At 41.6% G+C, this 25,021-nt stretch overlaps 1 long non-coding RNA gene across 1 annotated transcript in view; it reads right to left on the minus strand.

Moving 5' to 3' along the window:
• LOC134738260 (uncharacterized) overlaps positions 1–25,021 on the minus strand; it is a 100,638-nt gene that overhangs the window by 35,240 nt on the left and 40,377 nt on the right. The window contains exon 2 of the long non-coding RNA XR_010123913.1: positions 15,624–15,761. This is a non-coding gene — a long non-coding RNA (uncharacterized LOC134738260). The remainder of the gene's footprint in view (positions 1–15,623; positions 15,762–25,021) is intronic.

A 25,021-nucleotide genomic window follows, 5' to 3' on the forward strand; every position in this document is an offset into this window, starting at 1 on the left:
AAGGGCAGCCACAGAGAAAAGTCGGGTTACCTGCAAAGGGAAACCCATCAGACTAACAGCGGATCTCTCGGCAGAAACTCTACAAGCCAGAAGAGAGTGGGGGACAACAGTCAACATTCTTAAAGAAAAGAATTTTCAACCCAGAATTTCACATCCAGCCAAACTAAGCTTCATAAGTGAAGGAGAAATAAAATACTTTACAGACAAGCAAATGCTGAGAGATTTTGTCACCACCAGGCCTGCCCTAAAAGAGCTCCTGAAGGAAGCACTAAACATGGAAAGGAACAACCGGTACCAGCCACTGTAAAAACATGCCAAATTGTAAAGACCATCGATGCTAGGAAGAAACTGCATCAACTAACGAGCAAAATAACCAGCTAACATCATAATGACAGGATCAAATTCACACATAACAATATTAACCTTAAATGTAAATGGGCTAAATGCTCCAATTAAAAGACACAGACTGGCAAATTGGATAGAGTCAAGACCCATCAGTGTGCTGTATTCAGGAGACCCATCTCACGTGCAAAGACACACATAGGCTCAAAATAAAGGGATGGAGGAAGATCTACCAAGCAAATGAAAAACAAAAAAGGCAGGGGTTGCAATCCTAGTCTCTGATAAAACAGACTTTAAACCAACAAAGATCAAAAGAGACAAAGAAGGCCATTACATAATGGTAAAGGGATCAATTCAACAAGCAGAGCTAACTATCCTAAATATATATGCACCTAATACAGGAGCACCCAGATTCACAAAGCAAGTACTTAGAGATCTACAAAGAGACTTAGGCTCCCACACAATAATAATGGGAGACTTTAACACCCCACTGTCAACATTAGACAGATCAACGAGACAGAAAGTCAACAAGGATATCCAGCAATTGAACTCAGCTCTGCAGCAAGCAGACCTAATAGGCATCTACAGAACTCTCCACCCGAAATCAACAGAATATACATTCTTCTCAGCACCACATCGCACTTATTCCAAAATTGACCACATAGTTGGAAGTAAAACACTCCTCAGCAAATGTAAAAGAACGGAAATTATAACAAACTGTCTCTTAGACCACAGTGCAATCAAACTAGAACTCAGGATTAAGAAACTCACTCAAAACTGCTCAACCACATGGAGATTGAACAACCTACTCCTGAATGACTACTGGGTACATAACGAAATGAAGGCAGAAATAAAGATGTTCTTTGAAATCAATGAGAACGAAGACACAACATACCAGAATCTCTGGGACACATTTAAAGCAGTGTGTAGAGGGAAATTTATAGCACTAAATGCCCACAAGTGAAAGCAGGAAAGATCTAAAATTGACACCCTAACATCACAATTAAAAGAACTAGAAAAGCAAGAGCAAACACATTCAAAAGCTTGCAGAAGGTGAGAAATAACTAAGATCAAAGCAGAACTGAAGGAGATAGAGACACAAAAACCCTTAAAAAAATCAATGAATCCAGGAGCTGGTTTTTTGAAAAGATCAACAAAATTGATAGACTGCTAGCAAGAATAATAAAGAAGAAAAGAGAGAAGAATCAAACAGATGCAATAAAAAATGATAAAGGGGATATCACCACCAATCCCACAGAAATAGAAACTACCATCAGAGAATACTATAAACACCTCTATGCAAATAAACTAGAAAATCTAGAAGAAATGGATAAATGCCTGGACACATACACTCTCCCAAGACTAAACCAGGAAGAAGTTGAATCCCTGAATAGACCAATAACAGGCTCTGAAATTGGAGCAATAATTAATAACCTACCAACCAAAAAAAGTCCAGGACTAGATGGATTCACAGCCGAATTCTACGAGAGGTACAAGGAGGAACTGGTACCATTCCTTCTGAAACTATTCCAATCAATAGAAAAAGAGGGAATCCTCCCTAACTCACTTATATAAGGCCAGCATCATCTTGATACCAAAGCCTGGCAGAGACACAACAAAAAAAGATAATTTTAGAGCAATATCCCTGATGAACATCGATGCAAAAATCCTCAATAAAATACTGGCAAACCAAATCCAGCAGCACATCAAAAAGTTTATCCACCATGATCAAGTGGGCTTCATCCCTGGGATGCAAGGCTGGTTCAATATATGCAAATCAATAAACGTAATCCAGCATATAAACAGAACCAAAGACAAAAACCACATGATTATCTCAATAGATGCAGGAAAGACCTTTGACAAAATTCAACAGCCCTTCATGCTAAAAACTCTCAATAAATTAGGTATTGATGTGATGTATCTCAAAATAATAAGAGCTATTTATGACAAACCCACAGCCAATATCATACTGAATGGGCAAAAACTGGAAGCATTCCTTTGAAAACTGGCACAAGACAGGGATGCCCTCTCTCACCACTCCTATTCAATATAGTGTTGGAAGTTCTGGCCAGGGCAATCAGGCAGGAGAAAGAAATAAAGGGTATTCAATTAGGAAAAGAGGAAGTCAAATTGTCCCTGTTTGCAGATGACATGATTGTATATTTAGAAAACCGCATCATCTCAGCCCAAAATCTCCTTAAGCTGATAAGCAACTTCAGCAAAGTCTCAGGATACAAAATCAATGTGCAAAAATCACAAGCATTCATATACACCAATAACAGACAGAGAGACAAATCATGAGTGAGCTCCCATTCATAATTGCTTCAAAGAGAATAAAATACCTAGGAATCCAAATTACAAGGGATGTGAAGGACCTCTTCAAGCAGAACTACAAACCACTGCACAATGAAATAAAAGAGGATACAAACAAGTGGAAGAACCTTCCATCCTCATGGATACGAAGAATCAATATCATGAAAATGGCCCTACTTCCCAAGGTAATTTATAGATTAAATGCTATCCCCATCAAGCTACCAAGGACTTTCTTTACAGAATTGGAAAAAAGTACTTTAAAGTTCATATGGAACCAAAACAGAGCCCGCATTGCCAAGACAATCCTAAGACAAAAGAACAAAGCTGGAGGCATCATGCTACCTGACTTCAAACTATACTACAAGGCTACAGTAACCAAAACAGCATGGTACTGGTACCAAAACAGAGATATAGATCAATGGAACAGAACAGAGCCCTCAGAAATAATGCTACACATCTACAACCATCTGATCTTTGACAACCCTGACAAAAACAAGAAATGGGGAAAGGATTCCCTATTTAATAAATGGTGCTGGGAAAACTGGCTAGCCATATGTAGAAAGCTGAAACTGGATCCCTTCTTTACACCTTATACAAAAATTAATTCAAGATGGATTAAAGACTTAAACGTTAGACTGAAAACCACAAAAAGCCTAGAAGAAAACCTAGGCAATACCATTCAGGACATAGGCATGGGCAAGGACTTCATGTCTAAAACACCAAAAGCAATGGCAACAAAAGCCAATATTGGCAAATGGGATCTAATTAAACTAAAGAGCTTCTGCACAGCAAAAGAAACTACCATCAGAGTGAACAGGCAACCTACAAAATGGGAGAAAAATTTTGCAATCTTCTCATCTGACAAAGGGCTAATATCCAGAATCTACAAAGAACTCAAGCAAATTTACAAGAAAAAAACAAAGAACCCCATCGAAAAGTGGTTGAAGGATATGAACAGACACTTCTCAAAAGAAGACATTTATGCAGCCAAAAGACACATAAAAAATGCTCATCATCACTGGCCATCAGAGAAATGCAAATCAAAACCACAATGAGATACCATCTCATATCAGTTACAATGGTGATCTTTAAAAAGTCAGGAAACAATAGGTGCTGGAGAGGATGTGGAGGAATAGGAACACTTTTACACTGTTGGTGGGACTGTAAACTAGTTCAACCATTGTGGAAGACAGTGTGGGGATTCCTCAAGGATCTAGAACTAGAAATACCATTTGACCCAGCCATCCCATTACTGGGTATATACCCAAAGGATTATAAATCATGCTGCTATAAAGATACATGCACATGTATGTTTATTGCAGCACTATTCACAATAGCAAAAACTTGGAACCAACCCAAATGTCCATCAATGATAGACTGGAGTAAGAAAATGTGACACATATACAGGAATACTATGCAGCCATAAAAAATGATGAGTTCATGTCCTTTGTAGGGACATGGATGAAGCTGGAAACCATCATTCTCAACAAACTATCGCAAGAACAAAAAGCCAAACACTGCATGTTCTCACTCATAGGTGGGAATTGAACAATGAGAACACCTGGACACAGGAAGGGGAACATCACACATCAGGGCCTGTTGTGGGGTGGGGGGAGTGGGGAGGGGGGAGGGAAAGCATTAGGAGATATACTCAATGTAAAAGATGAGTTAATGAGTGCAGCACACCAACATGGCACATGTATACATATGTGACAAACCTGCACGTTGTGCACATGTACCCTAGAACTTAAAGTATAATAAAAATAAAAAACAAAAAAAAGGAAAGAAATTCTGATGAGTCTTGTTTGTCTGAAGAAGTGGCCTCCCACACACATCCCCATGGCAGTGGCCTTCCCCCCAACAGCGTATGTTATAGGCCTTCACCTCTGTCTGGGGAAATTAACTCTGCATTGCATGAGGAAAAGGTAATGAGCTTCCCTGAAGCAGTTGCCAAGGAATACAATGTTGCTTTTCTTCAGGCCCTACTCCAGCCACATTTTTTGCTTCCAGACCTATAACCAGTCTCAAGTCCTAGCAGGCCATAAAGGTAATACATGAAGCATGAGCCATGAGAAGGTGCACCACATTCAAACAAACTACTTGAGTTTTCTAATTTATATGAGCAGGATCTGGGAACATTTGTGGAAATGGATATTTAGGGTCAGTGTTGAATACAGTAAGAAATTCTTCTTCAAAGTTTTAGCTTGCTTAAATTTCCTTGTCCTTTGTTCCCTGCTTTCAAGGCCAGACTTCCTTACTCTCTGTGTTCCCCCTGCCCTGGTAAACAACTTTCCTGCTGGTCCTTATCTATAGAGCCCACATTTCACATCTGCTACCCACTCTGTGAATTACCCCTCCCATCGCAACAGCTACTCTCGCCGAAACTGATCTTCCTGCCTTCCTACTGGTATAACCGCATTCCTGCACTTTTCAAGTTAGCCAATTGGGTTTAGCTTAAATTGTGCAGTCCAACTCCAGCCAATGGAGGCAGGACACAGTACACAGGGATGAGTTGCGTTAGAGATAATAAAAACCTCTGCTTTCCTTTGTTCGTGTGTGCTCTCACGGTAACCAGACCTACAAGAGGCACCCTCCTGCAGGAGTAAATTTGCCTTGCTGAAGAAAATTTATATGTGAATGCTATTTTCTTTTATTTCGCGGCACTGAAAAATCTGCTTCTAACAGTCAGGATAATGGTGGAGGGAACATAAAGTTGGATGAGGACAAGTTTATTGATATGAGCCCACTAAGCAAATATTCTGCTTCAAATGTCACAGCTTGGGGATTTTGGAATGATGTTAGTAGTTTGTTGCAACGTTTGGCTGAATTCTAGTTCTAAGAGTTGTTTACCATGAACAAGTTGGAGATGCTCTATCTCTCTTTGTTTACCTTTGAGGAAGGAATTTAGAAACTTGGGGAGAGTGAAATGCTAGAGTGGATTTGTCACTGACCCACACAGAGAAGGTCCAGAAGACATACTTTTAATGATACTTTGAGAAATAGATTAGCGTGGGAAGCCCCAGTGTGTCCTAAGAACTCTGTGGTCTCTCTTCCCTATAGGCCAGATCTTATAATGGAAACCACAGACATCACTTAAAATATTTAAGTGCAATGGAAATGTTGGATCTCAGGGGGCCTTGGGGCCAAGTGACAGCAATCAACCTTCAAAGGCTAGTGGGCATTATTATGTAAATGAGCAGCAAAGGCAAAGCAACAATGAGATTGTTCTGACTCCTATATATCTGTAATGTTTGCTAGTTAGCCATGGTGTTCTTAAAAAGTAAATAGAAAGCTTTCTAAAACCTTACTTGGTCTGAAGAAGCAGAAAAAATTCAGCTCAAGTAAACAAAAGTCTAACTGGAATCATAAAAGAGCACAGAATCATAGCCCCACACTCAATTCTCACACTTCAGCCAGTTTACAGTCCCAGAACTCCTTGTAAGAAACAGCAGCCAGTTCTCCTCAAAGAAGGACACAGGTACACTACTTACATTTTATACTGTTAATCTTTCTTCTATCCTTCCTTGAAGAGATCTATTATACAAGTTTGTACCACAGTCTATCCACAAAAAAAGTGAAGAGGCAAAAAAAGTGAAGACAGTTGTTTCCATGTGAATGTTCACCAATGTGTTATCTCAGCAGAGGATGTCTGCAATAATCAAGTGGATGGGATAATGCATTCTGAGATACTTGTTATCCTCTTTCTCCAGCCACACCTGTCACTGCATCATAGGCTAATGAACAAAGTGACCATGGTATCAGGGATGAAGATCATGCATGCTCACACCAACAGGACTTTCACTCACCAAGGCCAACCTGGCTGTGTCTCCCTCTGAGTGGCCCATCTGCCAGCTGCACGGACCAACACTGAGTCTCTGATATGACACCATTCCTCAGGGTGATCTGCAAACTACCAGTTTTTGGATGATTATGTTGGGTATCTTTCAGCAAGAAAGGGGCAGTGTTTTGCCCTTACTGGAATAGACATTTACTCTAGATGTGGATTTTACTTCCTTGAACACAAGATTTCTGCCAAAACGATAATTTGTGGACTAACAGTATGCTTTACTCATCATCATGGTATTCCACACAACACTGACTCTAAGGAACTCAAATCACAGCCAAAGTATTGCAGCAGTGGGCTTATGGTCATGAAGCTCACTGGTCTTACTGTGTTCCCCATAATCCTGAAGGAACTAGCTTGATAAATGGTGGAATAGCCTTTGGGACTCACAGTCAGCACCTTCTAGGTAACAATACTTTTCAGGGATGGGGCAAGGTTCTCTAGAATCCTGTATATGCCCTGAATCAGCAACCATTATATAATACTCTTTCTCCCCAAACCAGAATTACAGATTTAGGAATCCAGGGACAAAAATGAGAATGGCACCACTCATATTACTCTTAATATCTCCCTAGTGAAATATTTGCTTTCTGCTCCTGGAACAATATGCTCTGCTGGCCTAGAGGTCTTAATTCTAGAGAGAGGAATGTTGCCACTAAAGACACACCAATTACTTCATTGAACTGAATGTTAGGACTGCCATTCAGCCACACTGGGCTCCTCATGTTATGAAATAACAGGTTAAGAAGTGAGTTGTAGTGTTTGTTGGGGTAACTGATCCAGACTACTAGGGGAAAATTGAACTAGTACTCCACAATGAAGGTATGGAAGAATATGTCCAGAATACAGGAGATCTCCTGGCACCTGCTGTGGCTGGAATATTTGTCTTTCACCAGACTCATTTTAAAAGTTAATCCCCAGTGTGGCAGTATCAAGTGGTGGGACCTTTAAGAGGTGATTGGATGGATAATGAGTGTTCTGCTTTCCTAAGTGGATCGTCTGTTAGACTAGGCAGATGGACAGACATGAGCAGAAAAGGTGGCCCTGAGAAGTGCAGTCCTGGCAAAGGAAGCCCTGGAAACTTCACTCCACTAGCAACCAGTGCCCACTGTCAATCAGAAGAAAACAATAGCCACTTCAGCACTTGTGGTTAGGCTTATCTGGCCCTAAACTGGGACTTACCTGGACCTAATGGGAGGTAACTTCAGTGGGGACTTTCCCCAGTAGCAAGCATGTGCGCTTCCCTCTTGGCTCACCCTAAAAGTGGTCTTTTGCTCGTTATAATAGTAAAAAATACACCCCTGACTGGAGATTTAAGATGCTATTGTGACATGCGATGCACGTACGAGCATGTATGGCCACAAGGCATGTGCACCCAGGAGACCACCCAAAACATGCTTGCTGGTAACAGCCCTTTATACACCTTTCATGAATAATCATGTAAGACTCCCCATAAAGCAGCTTCCCCAGTGCTAATATTCACTGTCTCCTTTTTCTAGCAGCCTGTCCTGACTCTCAGCTTTCAGAGTGTACTGCCGCTTTAAATACACCTTGTTACTTTTTTGTTTTTTGTTTTTTTTTTAATACAGGGTCTTGCTCTGTCGCCCAGGCTGGAGTGTAGTCGCAGGATCTTGGCTCACTGCAACCTCCGCCTCCTGCTTTCAGGCGATTTTCCTGCCTCAGCCTCCTGAGTAGCTGGGACTACAGGTACACGCCACCATGCCTGGCTGATTTTTGTATTTTTAGTAGAGACAGGGTTTCACCATGTTGGCCAGGATGGTCTTGATCTCCTGACCTCGTGATCCACCTGCCTTGGCCTCCCAAAGTGTTGATATTACAGGCGTGAGCCACTACACCCGGCCAAATCTTGTTACTTCTTACCTCTCTTGCCTTAATTTTTTTTCTGTAAAAAGACAGGAAGTGAAGACCCCACAATTCCCAGTAACACATCTATTTATGGATTAATATGTTAATGGATTAATGAGTTACCAGGTCAGGGCAACTGGTGGCTTTATTAGAAGAAAAAAGATCGGTCCTACCATGCTCAGCCCTGAGCCACGTGAGACCTGCATGATACGACCTCAGGACTCTTTAGGGAGTCCTCACCAGCAAGAGGCGCTCACCAAATGTGGCCCCGCAGCCTTGGACTTATTAGCCTTCATAACCGTAAGAAATACATTTCCTGTTTTCATAAGTTACCTAGATTTTTTTGTATTCTATTATATGCAACAGAAAAGAGACTAATACAGAAAATGGGTAATGGGCAGAGGCTGGAAGACTTTGGAGAAGCAGGCTAGATAAAACCTACTTTGTTGTAAGGGTTAGATACAAGAAGACAAGGAAAAGTTTGGGAGTCCTTATAAATTGGTCAAGTGGTTGTGACAAGACTGCTGTTGACGAAAAAAGTCAAACTCTGTAAAATATTTAGAGAGATTTATTCTGAGCAAAATATGAGCGACCATGGCCCATGACACAGCCCTCAGGAGGTCCTGAGAACATGTGCCCAAGGTGGTTGGGGTGCAGCTTGGTTTTATACATTTTAGGGAAGCATGAGACAGCAATCAAATATGTTTAAGGGATACATTGGTTTATTCCAGAAAGGCGGGACAGCTTGAAGCAGGGTAGGGGGTGGGGGGGGTGGGGTTACAGACTATAGATAAATTTAAGCATTTTCTGGTTGACAATTGGTTGAGTTTTTTCCAAGGACCTGGGATCAATAAAAAGGAAATGTTCAGGTTAAGACAAAAGAATTTGGAGACCAAGGTTCTTTTGAAGTCTCATAGCCATTGCACTTAGAGATAATAGATGACAAATGTTTCCTATTCAGACACTTTAAAAGGTGCTACACTCTTACCTAATCTATTCAGAACTGGAAGGGCCTGACAGACAAAGGTCTAGGTATGTTAATAGAGATTCTTTACAGATGTGAATTTTCCTCCACAAAGGATGGCTTGCAGGACCATTTCAAAATGCAACAAAGAAACATGTTTTTGGAGTAAAATATTTTGATTTTCTTCCTACTTTTGTAATATTATGCCACAGTCAGGTTGGAAAGTAAGTTACGATATACAGGGTCAAATAAAACCCATCTGATGAGAATTTACCATTTGTAGGGCATGACTCCCCAGACCTTTTAGATAGGAATTTGGGCTAGATAAAAAAATCAGAGTTTAGTCCTCACTGCTGATAGAAATACTGACATAAGGGCCATTCCGACAAAATGTCAGATGGAACTAAGAAACAAGATATTAGTAACTGGAGTAAAGGCCATCTCTGTTTTGATTGGGTAAAGAACGGCTGACCTGCATCCATGACCAAGGGCTTTGTGAGAGGCCTAACTACTTAGTGATGAACTAGGGAATCTGGAAGAAGTTTCTAAGCAGCAAAGTGTTCAGTCCATCGTGTGTTTACTTCCAAATGCTTCATGTGAACTGATAGAGAAAAGGAAAAAGACAAGAAAACAATTTAAAAATGTTGTAGCCTGCCCATGTGGTAGAGAATAAAAGAGCATTTCCAGGAGAAAAACCCAAGTGTGTGGCAGAGCCACAGCTTGCCAGAGATTAGCATGGCTAAATGGGAGCCAGGTGTTAATAGTCAAGACAATGGGAAGGAGGCCCCACAGCATTTCAGTCATTTTCAGGCTGCCCTCCCATCACAGGCCCAGGGGTTCTGGAGGACAGGATGGTTTCTGTGGACAAATGAAGGCACTGACCTGTGCCAAGTCAGGATGCTGCTCCCTGCATTCCAGATGTTTTGGGTAAAGTAGCCTCAGGTGGGGCTTGTGCCCCAGCTCTTGGATGCACGAGTCCTAAACCTTGGAGATGTCCCTGTGGTGCTAATTCTGTAGGCTTACAGAAAGCAACAGCTTTGAAGGCTTGGCAGCCTCCACAATTTTCTTTCGATTTCTTTGCAAGCCTGGGAACCGAGGCTGAGACTTGTCACAGGGCAGAGCCACTGCAGAAAGCCCCTAATAGAGCAATGCCAAGTGCCAACGTGGGCCTGGAGCTGCTACAAAGAGTTCCCATCAGGGAAATCCCTAGTGAAGCCATGGAAATGAAGTCACCACAGACATTCCTCACTAAGTTAATGATTAGTGGACTAGAGGAAGTAGTACCACTACCAGGACCCCAGAATTGTGAAGTCACCTACACTATGTAATGCCTGTCTGCGAAACCTTTAGTACAACCAGTAAAAACAGCCGAATGAACTGCACCAAGATAATCCATAAAGGTGATGCTGCCTGAGGCACTGTGGGGTCCAACCTCCACCCCAGTATATTCAGGAGGTAGCACATTTGGAGATTAGTTTTCAGTTAAGGAAATGATATGGGTGCTGTATTAGTCTATTCTCATGCTGCTAATAAAGACATACCTGAGACTGGGTGATTTATAAAGGAAAGAGGTTTAATTGACTCAGTTCAGCGTGGCTGGGGAGGCCTCAGGTAACTAACAATCACGGAAGAAGGGGAAGCAAACACGTCCTTCCTCACATGGTGGCAGGAAAAAGAAGTACTGAGCAAAAGGGGGAAAGCCCCTTTTAAAACCACCATATCTCATGGGAACTCACTCACTATCACAAGAAGAGTAGCATCGGGTTAAGTGCCATCATGATTCAATTACCTCCCACCAGGTCTCTCCCATGACAGTGGGGCTTACGGGAACTACAATTCAAGATGACATTTGGGTGGGGACAAAGCCAAACCATATCTTTCCAGCCTTGGCCCCTCCCAAATTTCATGTCCTCATATTTCAAAACACAATCATGCCTTTTGAACAGTCCCCGAAAGTCTTAGTTCATTCCAGGATTAACCCAAAAGTCCAAGTCCAAAGTCTCATCTGTGACAAGGCAAGTCCCTTCCACCTATGAGCCTATAAAATCAAAAGTAAGTTAGTTACTTCCTAGATACAATGAGGGTACAGGCATTGGATAAATACACTTGTTCCAAGTGGGAGAAATTGGCCAAAATGAAGACGCTATTGGCCCCATGCAAGTTAAAATCCAAGAAGGCAGTCATTAAACTTTAAAGTTCCAAAATGATGTCCTTTGACTCCATGTCTCACATCCAGCTCATGCTGATGAGCATGCTCTGGAGCAGCTCTGCCCCTGTGGCTTTGCAGGGTACAGCCCCCCTCCCAGCTACTTTCACAGCTGGCATTGAGTGTCTGGCTTTTCCAGGGACACGGTGCAAGCTGTCATTGGATCTACCTTTCTAGAGTCTGGAGGATGTTGGCCCTCTTCTCACAGCTCCACTAGGCAGTGCCACTGTCGGTACTCTGTGTGGGGGTTCCAACCCCACATTTCCCTTCCTCAGTGCCTTAGGAGAGGTTCTCCATGAGGGCTCTGTCAAACTTCTACCTGGACACCCAGGCATTTCCATACATCCTCTGAAATCTAGGCAAAGGTTCCCAAACCTCAATTCTTGACTTCTGTGTGCCTGCAGGCCCAACACCATGTGTAAATCACCAAGGTTTGGGGCTTGCACCCTCTGAACCAATGGCCTGAGCTGTACCTTGGCCCCTTTTAGCTGGAGCAGCTGGAGCCAAAGCAGATGGGATGCAGGGCACCATGTCCTGAGGCTGCACAGAGCAGGGGGCCTGGGCCTAGTCCACAAAACATTTTTCCCTCTAGGCCTCCAGACCTGTGATGGGTGGGGCTGCCATAAAGTTCTCTAACATGCCCTAGAGACACTTCCCAATTGTCATGGTGATTAACATTAGGCTCCTCATTACTGATGCAAATTTCTGCAGCTGGCTTGAATTTCTCCCAAGAAAATCAGCTTTTCTTTTATTTCCCATTGTCAGGCTGCAAGTTTCCCAAACTTTTATGTTGTGTTTTCTCTTGAACATTTTGCTGCTTATAAATTTCTTCTGCCAGATAGCCTAAATCATCTCTCTCAAGTTCAAAGTTCCACAGATCTCTAGGGCAGGAGCAAAATGCCACTAGTCTCTTTGCATAGCAAGAGTGTCCTTTACTTCAGTAACCAACAAGTTCCTCATCTCCATCTGAGACCACCTCAGCCTGGACTTCATTGTTTGTATCACTAACATCATTTCGGTCAAAGGCATTCAACAAGTCTCCAGAAAGCTCCGAACTTTCCCACATTTTCCTGTCTTCTTCTAAGCCCTCCAAACTGTTTCAACCTCTGCCTGTTATCCAGTTGCAAAGTCACTTCCATATTTTGGGGTATCTTTATAGCAGTACCCCATTCCTGGTACCAATTTACTGTATTAGTCCAATCTCACACTGCTAATAAAGACATACTTGAGACTGGGTAACTTATAACAGAAAGCAGTTTAATTGACTTACTGTTCGGCATGGCTGGGGAGGCCTCAGGAAACTTATAATCATGGTGGAAGGGAAAGCAAACATGTCTTTCTTCACGTGGTGGCAGGAAGGAGAAGTGCCAAGAAAATGGGGAGAAAGCCCCTTATAAAACCATCAGATCTCGTGAGAAATCACTCACTATCATGAGAACAGCAGCATGGAGGTAACTGCCTCCATTATTCAATTACCTCCCACTGGGGCCTTCCTGCAGCATGTGGGAATTATGGGAACTACAATTCAAGATGACTTGGGTGGGGACACAGCCAAACAATATCAGGTGCCAAGTTGAAAAGTGATGGGCTTGGGATGGTTAATTTTATGTATCACATTGACTGGATTAATGAATACCAAGAGAACTGGTAAAACATTACTTCTGAGTCTGTGAGTGAGTTTGGTGTGTGTGTCATTTGACTGAGGGGTAAAGATCCACCACCAAGAAAAACAAGCACCATCCAATCTCCTTGAGGCTAAATACAACCAAAAAGGCAAAATTTTTTTCCTGTCTCTCTCTCCTGGAGGAGGGATATTTCTTTTCTTGTCCTTCGACAACAGAAATCAAAGATGTCTGCCCTTAAAACTCAGGGCTTACTCAGATTTTTAGGCTTTTGGCCTTAAATTGAGAATTACCTCAAGGGCTTCCATGGTTCTGAAGATGTGATGTTGGACTGGGCCACATTACCAGCATCTCAGGGTCCTAAGCTTACAGATGACCTGCCTTGGGACTTTTCAGCCTCTATAATCATATGAGCCCATGCCTAATAAATTGCCTTATCTATCTATCTATCTATCTATCTATATCCATCATCTATTGGTTCTGTATCTCTGAAAAACACAGATTATACACCAATAAATGCTTCAGCCTGCTGGTCCATCATGCATTTTCTCTCTCTTTGCTCCCCTTGACCCCTGCTGCTTGGGAGTGTTTGTTTCAGAGAGTTCTCCCCTTCCCATTGGCCCTCCAAAGAATGCTGCCCTCTTCTCTCCAGGATCCGTTAGTCATAAACTGAGGGATATTTCATGCCTTTTGTTGTGTTGTCTCTTAGGTGTCTCACTTGACCAACATACTTGGACCTCATGATTTTGTCCCACTCAGTACTCTTAAAGAGTGTCTACTTTGGTAGGGATAAACTGAACATGGGTCAGAAAGGAGCCATAAGGATGTATTCCAATATAAATGGGTATTCTGTGAGAGAGAAACCTGGTTACAGGTCAGACAATTAGACATTAGGCCATCCACCAGCATAAATAAGCATCCCATGAAAAGCATACCGTGAAAATTCAGTACTAAACCCTTGAGTCTTGTTGGGTAGGGCTATAGTTTATAGCCATGATCCAGAGAGAAACCTCAAAAGCAAACAAGAAATGACAGAAATAAAACAAATATGGTGAGATAATTAGTCTATAGTTCAAGTTATACATTGAGGAGGAAGATAGACATGGCACTGAGTTACATGAAAGTTTGTATTGCAGTGGTAGCTTCCTAAAAACAGAAAAATCTGTAGCATGAGAATTCCAGTCCTAATCAAATATGAACAAAGATACCTAAAAATTACAGTCCAACTCAAATATTTATTTATTTGAGACAGAGTGATGCCATTTTGCCCAGGATGCAGTGCAGTGGCTATTCACAGGTGCAACCATAGCAAACTATGACCTCAAACACCTGGTCTCAAGTGATCCTTCTGCCTCACGCTTCGTAGCAGTGGGGACTGCAGACACATGCTACCACGCCTGGCCAGATCCTATTCTTAAATCCAGAAAAGTTGCATAACTATAAATTTTTCTTTCTCAGTTGTCTTTATGATCATATAGATGATAATCATACAAACCACTTCATAAATAGTCAAGGCAAGTGTAGATGCATTATGGTATTCATAAAATATTCTGCTCTGGGCTGGGCGCAGTGGCTCACGCCGGTAATCCCAGCACCTTGGGAGGCCGAGGCAGGTGGATCACGAGGTCAGGAGATTGAGACCAGCCTGGCTAACACAGTGAAATCCCATCTGTACTAAAAAATACAAAAAATTAGCCGGGCATGGTGGCAGGCGCCTGTAGTCCAGCTACTTGGGAGGCTGAGGCAGGCGAATGGCGTGAACCTGGGAGGTGGAGCTTGCAGTGAGCCGAGATCGTGCCACTGCACTCCAGCCTGGGTGACAGAGTGAGACTCTGTCTCAAAAAAAAAAAAAAAAAAAATCTGCTCTGCCCACTTGTTACTCTGGCCAACTCTAGTTTTGGATAATTGAGAAAATAAATGGGCTTTGGTACTTCTTAAATAATAGAGTAAATGAAAAATAAATTCATATAATTAATAATTTATAATGTTTACTATATTTGCACCCAGAGGTTAAGGTTCCAGGAAGAGTCAGTTAAGTTTAGACCAAGTTATGATGTCAAATATTTGAATTATGTCTCTATTCCTTAATTTTGAAATAAATTTATATTTACAGAAAGTTAAAAAATATTATATAGGATTTCATCTACCCTACAACTTCCTTTAATGTTGACATCTTATATAACCATAGATAGAATATGTATGAAAACATGGAAATTGATAAAGGTATAAAACTACTAACTAAAGTACAGACTTTATTCATATTTTACCAGGTTTTCTACTGTTGTCATTTTTAAGTTTTTGGATTCACTCCAGGATAACACATTATACTTACTGTCAGATGCATTACTTATTTGTTGCCCCATAGCCAGTTACCACATAACTCAGAGGCTAAAAAAACCACACATACACATTACTCACAGTTTCTCTGGGTCAGGAATCCAGACGTAGATGTTGCTGAGGACTCACCTGAAGTATCAGCTGGGGAGGGATCATCTTCCAAGCTTATAGTGGTTCTTAGGAGTCAATTGTTGCCCAGGTAGAGAAGACTTCAGTGGTAACTTGCTCTTGACCCATTAAAAACTTAATAATGATCCTTCATTAATTCTTCATAAAAGAAAATAAAAACAACAGAGGAGAGATTACTGCCTAATGCATTCTATGAGGCAGATTACTCTGATATTACAACTAGACACAGAATTTTAAGAAAGGAAAATTGTAGGCTGGGCATGGTGGCTCACATCTGTAATCCCAATACTTTGGGATGTTGACGTGGGTGGATCATCTGAGGTCAAGAATTTGGGACCAGCCTGGCCAATATGGTGAAACCCCATCTCTACTGAAAATACAAAAATTAGCTGAGTGTGGTGGCGGGTTCCTGTAATCCCAGCTACTCAGGAGGCTGAAGCAAAAGAATTGCTTGAATCCAGAAGGCGGAGTGTGCAGTGAGCCAAGACTGTACCACTGCACTCCATCCATCCTGGGCAACAGAGACAGACTCCATCTCAAAAATAAATAAATAAATAAATAAATAAATAAAAAGAAGAAGAAGAAAGGAAAATTGTAGACCAATATGTCTTATGAATACTGAGGCAATAATCCTCAAAGAAATAACCAAATAATTCAGGTTCCTAAAACACATTTATACACTCTGACTAAGGGTACTTATGTCAGGATTGTAAGTTTGATAAAATATATAAAAACAATTAGTGTAATACATTTTATTAATAGATGGAAAAACAAAAGCCTCATGATGACCTCCAAGGATATGTAACAAGCATTTGAAAAATCCCAAACTTACTCATGGTAAAAACATGAAAAAATTATGCATGAAAGGGAATGTTCTTTACTTGAAAACAGACATCCATGAAAAGCTCACATAACAACACATGGTATCAAGAAAGTCTCAGTAATTTTTCCAAGATTAAAAACTCAAAAAGTTTATCCACTACCACCATTCTATTATAAAGTGTAATTGAGGATATAGTCAATAAGTTATGCTAGAAAAATAAATATAACACTATCAGAATTAAAATAAATGGATCAGGCTGGGTGATGTTGCTCACGCCTGTAATCCCAGCACTTTGGGAAGCCGAGGCAGGTGGATCACCTGAGGTCGGAAGTTCCAGACCGGACTGGCATGGTGAAATCCCGTCTCTACTAAAAAAATACAAAAGTTAGCCAGGCATGGTAGCAGGGGCCTATAACCCCAGCTACTCGGGAGGCTGAGGCAGGAAAATCACTTGAACCTAGGAGGTGGAGGTTGCAGTGAGCCGAGATCGTGCCACTGCACTCCAGCCTGGGCAACAGAGCAAAACTCCATATTAAAAACGAAATAAAAGAAATCAAACTGTCTCTATGTGCCAGTAAAATGATCTAGTATATACAAAATCCTAAGGAATCCACTAATAAAAGATTAGAACATGAAATTCAGTAATGTAGTACACAAGGTCAATAAAAAACAAATGCATTCTATTATACTGCAAATCAGCTGAAAAATGAAACTCAAAAAACAATTCCACTTAATATAGCTGGGAACCCTGTACAAGGCAACTGTACACTGGGCCTCATTCCTGGCCCCCAGTGATTTCTGAGGAAGGGGTGAGTTGAACAGGCAAGGAGTGATCTACTCTTACCATGGCCATCTGGAATCCTGGCAGCACCCCATGACCACCAAGGACACTAGAGCTTGCAGGGAGAGCTGTTTAGAGAGGTAATAAGGGTAGGACTCCAGCCTGTGTAGAACCCAGAGGGTTTGTTGCTGGAATGTCTGTAGTGGAGCACAAGCAGGGATGTCTATTACTCAAGGCTCACCGTGCTCCCCTAGGAGACTTCAGTCTTAGGTTAACTGTTGGACTTGAACACACTAGGGTTATCTTGCCTGTGAGATGGGGCTATTCCAATCTCAGTGACCCCTATCTGCTGGCTTCTCCTAGAGCCCCAGCTTGGCTGCACTCGCTTGCAGTGCAGCCTCACATGCCTAACTAAGCTGTCTCCCAGGGGCCCACATCATACCTGCTTCACTGCAGCCTGTGCTAGACTGTCAGGGAGTTCCAGGAGAGTGGTCCCTGTTGACATACAACCAGTCCACCCACACCCAAGCCTGACTACAGCCTCCTCCATGCCACTTTGCTGGCATGCACTTGCCCACAGTCACCTTGCTACCACTTTGCCAGCACACGTGTGCATGTGGGCAGACCTCACCTTCTCTCCTCCACCTGCCCGTGTGTGCACATGCACCTCTCTGGGCCACTGCTGCTGGCATGAGTGCACTCCCTGCCTCCCCCTGACTGTGTCGCTGTTGCTGGTGTGAATGTACCCATGGGGGCCAGCAGTCCAGCAACCACCAGTGCCCTATCCCAGCTGAGGTATGTGCTCTTCAGTGTGCTGCCACTGCTGCTGACATGTGCAAATGAGCATGGATTCTACCATCGCCACCCTGATAGAGTGCTTTAGCCAGCACCACCCATCGGAGTGTTCTGGCCAGTCGTTCGTAAATATCTTGCCCTTCCAGTGCAGCAGGTTCCTAACTTTGACAGGACAGAGAACAAAGCTGGAGGCTGGATATCAGCCTCACAGAGCTACAGCACACATCCCAGGAGTACTGAACTCAGCCTAAAATCTTCCAGAAATAAAGCCAATTGACTTAACCCACCATATACCACGATCAAATCCCCAGGGGCATCAAAGAAGATAAAAGCAAAATAACTCATCCAAAGGACAATAATTACAAAGACTGAAGGAACATCAGCCCACTTCCCAAATAATGGTTCTTAACCAGGTTGAAATGGCTGAAATGACAGAAATAGAATTCAGAACATGGATAGGAACAAAGATAATCAATATTCAGAAGAAAGTCAAAACCCAATCCAAGGTTTCTAAGGTATAAAATAAAATGATACAAAAGATAAAAGACAAAATTGGCATTTTAAGACATAACAAAACTCATTTGATAGAGCTGAAAAAAATCACTTCAAGAATTTCAGAATATAATGGCCACTATTAACAGGAGAATCAACCAAGCACAGAAAAGAATCTCAGAGGCTGGGCGCGGTGGCTCACGCCTGTAATCCCAGCACTTTGGGAGGCCAAGGCGGGTGGATCACGAGGCCAGGAGATCGAGACCATCCTGACTAACACAGGGAAACCCTGTCTCTGCTAAAAATACAAAAAATTAGCTGGGCATGGTGGCGGGTGCCTGTAGTCCCAGCTACTCAGGAGGTTGAGGCAGGAGAATGGTGTGAACCTGGGAGGCGGAGTTTGCAGTGAGCCGAGATCGCGTAACTGCCCTCAAGCCTGGGCGACAGAGCAAAACTCCATCTCAAAAAACAAAAATAAATAAAGAATCTCAGAGCTCAAAGACTGGTTCTCCGAAATACCTCAGATGAAAATTTTTAAAAAGGTGAAAGAATAATACACAAAACCTCCAAGAAATATGAGATTATGTATAGAGACCAAATTATGGCTTATTGGTGTCCCTGAAAGAGAAGGAGTGTAAGAAAGCCACTTGGAAAATATTCCAGAATATTATCCAAGAAACTTTTCCCAAGCTTGTTAGAGAGACCAACATTCAAATTCAGGAAATTCAGAGAAATTCTGTCAGATACTACACAAGACGACCATCCCTAAGACACTTAGTCAACAGATTCTCCAAAGTTGAAATGAAAGAAACAATGTTAAAGGCAACTAGAGAGAAGGTGCAGGTTACCCACAAAAGGGAACATTATCACATTAACAGTCGACCTTTCAGCAGAAACCTTACAAGCCTGAAGATACTGCAGGAAGTGGGGGTGACGGGGTGGGGCAGGCTGTATATTTAGCATTCTTAAAGAAAAACATTTCAACCAGGAATTTCACATCCGATCAAACTAAGCTTCAGAAGTGAAGGAGAAATGAGATTATTTTCAGACAAGCAAATGCTAAGGTAATTCATTACCACCAGACCTGCCTTACAAGAGACCCAATGTGAGTGCTAAATATGGCAAGGCCATTACCAGTCACTACAGAAACACACTTAAGTGCATAAAGCATTAACACTATAAAGTAACCATACAAAAAAAGTCTGCATAATAACCAGGTAACACAATCACGGGATTAAATCTATACATATCAATATTAATCTTGAATGTGAACAGGCTAAATTCCCTAATTAAAAAGTACAGAGTGGCAGGTTCAGTACAGAAGCAAGACTCAACTGTATGCTGGCTTCAAGAGATCCACTTCATACGTACTGACACTCAGGCTCAAAGTAAAGGGATGAAGAAAAATCTACCAAGCAAATGGAAAATAGAAAAAAGCGGAGGTTACTATTCTAATTTCAGGCAACAAAAAGACTAAAAAAATAAAGATAAAAAGACAAAGAAAGGGTAAAGGGTTCCATTTAACAAGAAGATCTAACTATGACAAATATATATGCACCTAACACTGAAGCATGCAGATTCATAAAACAAGTTCTTAGAGACCTAGAAGACACTTTGATAATCACAAAATAATAGCTGCAGACTTCCAAACCCCACTGACAGTATTAGACAGACCATCAACTTGGAAAACTGATGAAGATATTTATGACCTGAAGTTGACACTTAACCAAATAGACCTAATGAACATCTAAGGAACACTTCACCCCAAAACAACAGAATATACATTCTTCTGAACACATGGCACATACCCTAAAATTGAACATACACTCAGCGATAAAACAATCCTCAGCAAATTAACAAAACTGAAATTATACAAACCATATTCTCCAAATAGAAACCAATACCAAGAAAATCACTCAAAACCATACAGTTACATGGAAATTAAGCAACCTTCTTCTGAATGATTTTTGGGTAAATAAAGAAATTAAGGCAGAAATCAAGAAATTCTTTGAAACTAATGACAGCAAATATACAACATACCAGAATCTCTGGGACACAGATAAAGCAGCATTAAGGGATAAGTTTATAACATTAAACACCCACATCAAAAAGTTAGAAATATCTCAAATTAACAATCTAATATCACTCTTAGAGGCACTAGGGAAACAAGGACAATCAACCCCACAGCTAGGAGAAGACAAAAAATAACCAAAATCAGAGCTGAGCTGAAGGAAGTTGGGATGTGGAAAACCATATGAAAAATGACACAAGAACAAAAAACCAAACACCGCATATTCTCACTCATAGGTGGGAATTGAACAATGAGAACACTTGGACACAGGAAGGGGAACATCACACTCTGGGGACTGTTGTGGGGTGGGGGGAGGGGGGAGGGATAGCTTTAGGAGATATACCTAATGCTAAATGACGAGTTAATGGGTGCAGCACACCAGCATGACACATGTATACATATGTAACTAACCTGCACATTGTGCACATGTACCTTAAAATTTAAAGTATAATAATAATAATAATAAAAAAGAAAAACCACACAAATTTAGAAGTTGTTTCATGGAAAGAATAAACAAGATTGTGATATAATTTGGATCTGTAACCTCGCAAAATGTCATGTTGAATTGTAATCCCCAATGTTGGAGATGGGGAATGGCTGGAGGTGATTAGATCATGGAGGTGGTTTCTCATGAATGGTTTAGCATCATCCCCTTGGTGCTGTTCTTGTGACAGTGACTTATCATGAGATATGGAGCATCTCCCCTTCTCTACCCCTTGCTCCTTCTCTGACCATGTATGATGCCTATTCCTCCTTTGCCTTCTGCCATGATTGGAAGCTTCCTGAAGCCTCACCAAAAGCAGAAGCCACAACTTGAACCATAAGCCAATTAAACCTTTCTTCTTTATAAATTACCCAGCCTCTTTATGTCAATGTGAGAATGAACTAAGATAAAAATTGTTACTGGGGAGTGGGACGTTGCCATAAAAATACCTGAAAATATGGAAACAGCTTTGGAAATGGGTAATGGGCAAAGGTTGGAAGACTTTAGAGGACTCAGAAGAATACAGAAAAATAAGGGAAAATTGGAAACTTCTTAGAGACTTGAATGATTGTGACCCAAATGCTGATAGTCATATGAACAGAGATGGCCAGGCTAATGAGATCTCAGGTGGAAATGAATAACTTATTGGGAACTGAAGCAAAAATCACTTTTGTTATGCCTTAGCAAAGAACTTGGCCACATTGTGTCCTGGCCCTAGGGATCTGTGAAACATTGAACTTAAGAATGATGATTTAGTGTATCTGGTGGAACACATTTCTAAGTAGCAATGCATTCAACATGAGGCCTGCCTGCTTCTAACAGCCTGTGCCTATGTGCGTGAGCAAAAAATGACCTAACACTGGAACTTATATTTAAAGGGGAAGCAGAGTGTAAAAGTTTGGAAAATTTGCAGCCTACTCATATGGTAGAAAAGTAAAGCCACTGCTTCAGAGGGTGTGAGCTATAAGCCTTGGTGGCTTCCACATGGTGCTAAGCCTGCAGGTACACAGAGTGCAAGAGCTGAGGCTTGGCAGCCTCCACCTAGGTTTCAGAGGATGTATGGAATATATGGAAAAGTCTGGGTGTCCAGGCAGAAGATTACTGCAGGGGCAGAACCCTCATGGAGAACCACCACTAGGGTAGTGCAGACATGATATGTTGGGTTGGAGTCCACATGCAGAGTCCCTGCCTAGTGGAATCTTGAGAAGGGGGCCACAGTCCTCCAGACTCTGAAATGGTAGGCCCACTGAAGCTTGCACGTTGTGCCTGGAAAAGCCACAGGCACTCAACACCAGTCCACGAGAGCAGCCACAGTGGCTAAACCTTGCAAAGCCACAGGGGCATGGCTGTGAAAGGCCTTGGGAGCCCATCCCTTGTATCAGTGTGCCTTGGATATGAGACCTGGAGTCAAAGGATATTATTTTTGAGCTTTAAGATTTAATGACTACCCTGTTGGGTTTCAGACTTTCATGGGGCCTATACCCTCTTTCTTTTGGCTGATTTCTCCCTTTTGGAACAGGAATGTTTACCAAATGCCTATAGTTCCACTGTATCCTGGAAGTAACTAGCTAGGTTTTTTGTTTGTTTGTTTGTTTTTTGACACAGAATCTCACTCTGTCTGCCCAGGCTGGAGTGCAGTGGCGTGATCTTGGCTCACTGCAACCTCTGCCTCCTGGGTTCAAGCAACTCTCATGTCTCAGCCTCCTGAGTAGCTGGGATTACAGGTGTGTGCCACCATGCCTGGCTAATTTTTTTTTTTTTTGGTAGAGACAGGGTTTCACTATGTTGACCAGGCTAGTCTCGAACCCCTGACCTCAAGTGATCTGCCCACCTTGGCCTCCCAAAGTGCTGGGATTAGAGGCATTAGCCACTATGCCTGGCCTAAATCGTTTCTGATTTTACAGGATCATAGGTGAAAGGGACTAGCCTTGTCCCAGAGGAGACTTTGAACTTCTGAGTTAATGCTGGAATGAGTTAAGACTTTGCAGGAATGTTAGGAAGGCAAAATTGTATTTTGCAAAGTGAGAACATGAGACTGGGGATCCAGGAGTGGAATGATATGGTTTTGATCTGTGTCAACAACAAATCTCATGTCAAATTATAATCCCCAATGTTGGAGGTGGGGCCTGCTGGGAGGTGATTGGATCATGGGGGCAACTTCTCATGAATGCTTTGTCACCATCCTTTTGGTGCTGTTCTTGCAATCGTGATGTGAACATATTAGGTTAGTGGCAAGTAAAATCAGATTAAATTGAATACAGTTTCAATTATATTAATACCAATAACTAGAAAAAAGCATAGTACCCATTCTGCAGAAAGTGTGGCAACAAATCTAGGTCTAGCGACAATTTGGAATAAGTTTGGCGATTGTGTGTAATTGTAACTCTCCTCTTTTCCTGCAGTCCAATAAGTATTTGCATGTCCATTGGCCACCATGCCCTCATGGGAGACAGTGGTGTCATTAAGCCTAGTGCTTACTTTGTAAGGTATAATGGTTGTGTCATTTTCTTCCTTATCCTTTAAGAGGCTTAAAGTTATCTGATTAAATTAAGAGTGGAAGTTGCTCTTATTGACTTTCTTGTTGATTTACATTAAAACGTGTCAGGCTAACAAGTTGTTGAAATGTAATCATTTTATCCAAAGTTTTAAATTATTTTTATAGTAGTCAATTAAATCTCTCGATATATCCTGCTCCTATGGGACTATAGAGTGGGTGAAAAGTCCATTCTATATCCCATTTTATCTGCCAATGCCTGTGTAATTCTTCATGCAAAATGAGTTCCCTTATCACTTTCAATTATTTTAGGATTCCATAGTGAGCTATCATATATTCTAAGGCTGAGATGGTACATTTGGCAGATGGATGGCTAACCACTATTATTAGGTTAATCTCTGCATATGTATCAACCATTGTTACTGCATATTTTTATGGCTGGGATAATTTAATGATCCTATAATATCTACCTGGAAGCACAAGTTGAAGGTGCTAGGTTCATACCTATCTATGGATGTAGAATAGCTCTACTTTAGATCAGCTTTACATTGCTCACAATTAGCTTTGGCCTTTTGAATTTTGGTGCCACCTTGCTTTCAGTTTCTCATGGCCACCTGTACACTGAGCATGAGCCTAATCTCTTTTTTCCTTATGTAGTTATAGTTGTGTTTATGGGGTGTCAGCTGCTTTTGGTGTCGTTTAACTTTAAAGTCATCTCCCTATTTAATTATAATTGTTTGGTACTTGTGGTATTTCCCATTCCTTGTCTCATTTTCTTTTGAGTTGAAGATGTAGTACTGAATATCATGAGTTTTCTGATTTTTTGTGTAGCTTTAATTGGGGTATGTTTTGTGTGTTAATGGTTATGATTTCTGATAATGCATCTACATGGTTATATGATTTTGTGGTTTCTGAATCATCTTTTTGCTGCACCAATATAAGAATATCATAATTCTGTTTCATAATTCACATAGTTCCTCCCAATAAAATTTGGACCATACACTTTTAGAATTATTTTTAAAATTATTTTGTTTCCATGTTTGTAATCACCGGGTTATGCCATTTGGAACTGTCATGAGTCTGCGAAAATGTAAATTTTATTTTGATTTTCTGATACTGAGTGTCTGACTGCTAGAATACCTGCAATCAGTTCTGCATGTTGTGCAGACAGTAATTGACCTGCCTCCTTCAGGATTGTGTGGTCCTTGTGTCTGAGCGCTGCTTTGTCCACTGGGTCTGGCCTTGGGTCACAGAGGCTGATCCGTCTGTAAACCAGGTGTTGGGCAAGACATTTAGACAAGACAAGGCCCCATTTTCCTAGATTGGCATGGATTGTCCCTGTGCTTGGAATACATTCTGCCAAGCCTATTTCAGTCTTGACAGTCTCCTCTGTACGGAGACCTGGTTGACCCTTAAAGACAGTGTCTCTACCATGGATTTACCATTTCTATGTAGGCA

The sequence above is a fragment of the Pongo pygmaeus genome, chromosome 16, assembly GCF_028885625.2.
Source record: "Pongo pygmaeus isolate AG05252 chromosome 16, NHGRI_mPonPyg2-v2.0_pri, whole genome shotgun sequence".
NCBI classification, from domain to species: domain Eukaryota; kingdom Metazoa; phylum Chordata; class Mammalia; order Primates; family Hominidae; genus Pongo; species Pongo pygmaeus.